Source organism: Sinohyriopsis cumingii, chromosome 7, assembly GCF_028554795.1.
Source record: "Sinohyriopsis cumingii isolate HCF-2022 chromosome 7, ASM2855479v2, whole genome shotgun sequence".
In the NCBI taxonomy this organism is placed as follows: domain Eukaryota; kingdom Metazoa; phylum Mollusca; class Bivalvia; order Unionida; family Unionidae; genus Sinohyriopsis; species Sinohyriopsis cumingii.
This window is the reverse complement of record NC_142967.1, coordinates 72449838-72453415: the sequence shown is the minus strand read 5'-3', so window position 1 is coordinate 72453415 and position 3578 is coordinate 72449838. Positions and strand designations below refer to the sequence as shown.

At 35.7% G+C, this 3578-nt stretch overlaps 1 long non-coding RNA gene across 1 annotated transcript; it reads left to right on the top strand.

Moving 5' to 3' along the window:
• Nucleotides 1-1423: 1423 nt before the first annotated feature.
• On the top strand, nucleotides 1424-2727 carry LOC149795506 (uncharacterized). Its single transcript, XR_016422124.1, has 2 exons — nucleotides 1424-1660; nucleotides 2325-2727. It is a non-coding gene; the product is annotated as an uncharacterized LOC149795506 (long non-coding RNA).
• Nucleotides 2728-3578: the final 851 nt, after the last annotated feature.

Here is a 3578-nt window from a genome sequence, read left to right as displayed (position 1 = left end):
AAGAAAAAAGCGAGGAGAAAAGAAAAAGGACCGTAAAGAAGATGACAACGATTTTGGAATGTCTAAGCTCTTCCATGAATATTTGTCAGTCAATCTTTAAGCCAGATGGGACAAAATCATCCACTAATAAATCAGCTGGTGTGAAAAGAGCGCTTCTCGAGTTGATAAAGAAAATATCTAATACTAAAGCTACAAGTGAGCAAAAGGAAGATTTGCCAGACTTAGATGAGTTCATCCTAACAGATTTCAAAGCTGTTCCACAGACCATAAAGGAACAAACGAAAGCTTCAGTTGTAGAATTTGCCGGTGTGAAGTTCAAGACATCAGCTTCGACTGGAGACCAGTACTTAGAGTACATATCAAAGGCAATTCTTCACAAGCTGATAGGACACCTTCCAAATTTACGTCACATTGTTATATGTGAGGAAAAATATTCCTTCACACCAGACACACTAAAAGCATATACAAGAAAAAGGCGGGATTCTAAAGGAAAAATATCTATCTTACATTTGAAGGAAGCAAAAGAGGTGATCAGTGAAGATACATTTCACAAGCCCTCTGTCGTGGGAACAGCGACTGGCAAGAAACTTGTAAGTTCCTATTTAGGCAATCACATTGATCAGCTTCTTCTTAAGCAAAATATTATACTGGATATAGACAGTGAAGAGCTGCTGACAGCATGTCATTGCCATGAGGTCCCCTGCACATGTTGTCCTTTCACAACACCAATGAGAGTTTGATTTACTTCCGAATCAGGAATTGTTGGTACGGAGAAGCTGTCTAACATCAGGCAGAAAAAGGGAGAAGCAGAAATGGCTCAACTTGATTGGATGAAGGAGCTTGATGCTGAGTTGTCTGATGGAGATTCTGTTGTCAACTTTGTATCATCAGCTGATATTGACACAGACCTAATTCACCTCTTTGGTATCAGTCTCCACTAGAAAAGAAACCAAACTGGAACCTTTACACGCCCTGTTTATGTTTGGTTACAGAAACAAAAGCCTGAGCTGTACAACATCTCCAAAATCATTTTGTGCATGGAAGGAAATGACTTTTTACCACAACAGTATGGAATTTCACACGAAAAGATTTTAATGAAAGCCATTGACAATCAAGGTCTTGAGCTTTTCAAACTCTTTCACATGGAAATCCATGAGACAGATGAGTAAGTTTCATCCATAATGCTAAATATTGATGCATACATTTCCTTTTTAAAGGATTTGTACTGTCCAAATATCTACAATGCAGCTGCATTGTCCTTTGAAGAAGTAAGGCAAATGACGATCAAAATGCCTGGGAAAGAATTCCGACATCCACAAACATGGATGCCCCCGGAAAGTGCCCTGAGGAATTTAGGAAGCATTATTTAAGTTCAGATAGATTATTTATTGACTATATGGTGTCACGAGGCCGCTTTGCCGGATCTTCTTCGATACTGTTGTATTTCCATGTGTCCAGACGGTGAAGTTTATTACAGTTTTGGAGATGATGTTCATGTATCTGACAAAGAACAATTATTAGCAATACCAGAGGTGCTACTCCAGGAGAAAATTAATTGTGCGAAACAAACTAGAGTATGAACATCAAAGAAACGTGCCTTGCATGATACACCATGCAAACAGAATCCGAGAAAACGACATCCTCTAATGTCAACTCCAAGGTAAGCATACAAACATTTTTAACTCAACAAATTTCTTTTTTTTTCTCTTTCTTTTTGGGTTCTCTATGAACAAGCTGTGCAGTTGAATTTGAATTGTAATTAAGCGCACCACACATGCATACATGTGCATTGCCGTTATACACAGTTTAAATTATTCTATTTGATCAAAAAATGCTTCAGTAAGGTTTATCATATAGCTATTCATAAAATAAACAAAAATATTTTTAGACGATTTTAAATGTATAGCTACTTCTCATAGATTTTTGCTTCTCATTTTTCCTGGCAACATCTTTAAAAGAAAAACTGTTAACTTAGCAGCTAAATATGGGGAAAATTTGTACTGGACTGTTTTGGTCAAACGTCACATATCAAATGGCCAATTGTAGATCAATTTACATTTTGTCAACATCAGTACTTATTTTCCTCAGTAGTTCCGTACTGGTGATTTCCTTGATAAGATACATTCTTCTTGGGACAAAAACTTTGCATGCATCTATGTGTTAATTATCCGCATTAAACTGATTTACATACCTTACCGTGGTGCATCTATATATACATTTTTTGAGGAACCCATAAATCGCATCCCATCAATATCTATTTTTGTTCTAAGTTTCATTGTTTACCATATAGCAGTGTACATGGATGAATTTGTGTTCTTTTCCAGAAAGATGTTTTCCTAGTGATCAGCAACCAGACGGTGTAAAACACAACCAATAATATACTACAGGACTTAGAAAGGAATGATGAAAATATTGAATGGCCATTAAAGTCCAGTGCAATTCAGATAGGATAACGACTCGTACCTTCAAAAGGAATTCATTTGAAATGGAAATACCACACAATGTGGACAGTGTACCCTATAGGGCAGCATTTGGAACAGTTGTAAATACTATGCTCAAATAATTCTAGGATCTTGTAATAAGCATGGATAGAGGCATAGTTGATATTTTACCATAGATGTTACCTCTGATGTGTTCCGGTTCGGATGTACGAAATGTTTATGTAAACATTGACAATACTTTTAATTTACATATCATCATTTGGAAAATAAACATCAAGTTCGTTCACTGGACTTTATAAATTTACAGTGCAGTCTGCAATAGATGTTTAACATATTTTGTACAAAAGTGTTACAGTGGAAGAGTCATATGTAAAAATGGGGCGTAGCAAATAATTTTTTCATAAGTTCATGTGTTTAACATCTTAGAATTTCTAAAAGTATTATGTGATATTTTTTTTGTTTTTAAAATGCACATTCATTGAAATTAAAAAAGCAGGTGCATTATTCTTTGAGACCAACAAATTACAATGTGGGATGTATCAACATTTATATGGACTATTCATAAAACTATATAGAATGTTTCTATGTGGCTGGAAGAAAAAAACATATGAAGTAATAAGCCTTTATAGTAATGAAATGCATATAAAACGACACTCATTATATTGTCCAAACACTTGCTTCAATTGCAATATTTGGAGGTTCTGTGAACTAATAACCGGATGCATACAGTAGTTTACACCAGCCTGGAAGAACTCATCAGGCTCACACAGGCATGGGCTTGGGATGCTAATAGCAGAGGGCCATTCAGCTGGGGTGTCATGTTACCTTGGATAGAAACTATATAAATTTTTGGGGCCTGTCCTATGAGTATTATACCAAGGGTGGGAAAAGTACGGCCCGCGGTCCGCCAAGGGCTTTCATGCGGCCCGCCAAGAGTTTTCATACGGCCTAGGAACAAGTCATCATTCGCACTGACTCTGTTTATGTTACTCTGTTTATCAAATAAATGTGCTTCTTTTGAAGTTTAAGTTTAAGTTTTCAAATATTAACAACATATTAACAACTGAAAATTAATTAGATGTTATTTAGAAAAACCTTTTGTTTTTTTTATTTCAAATATTAATTATTTTACTTAAT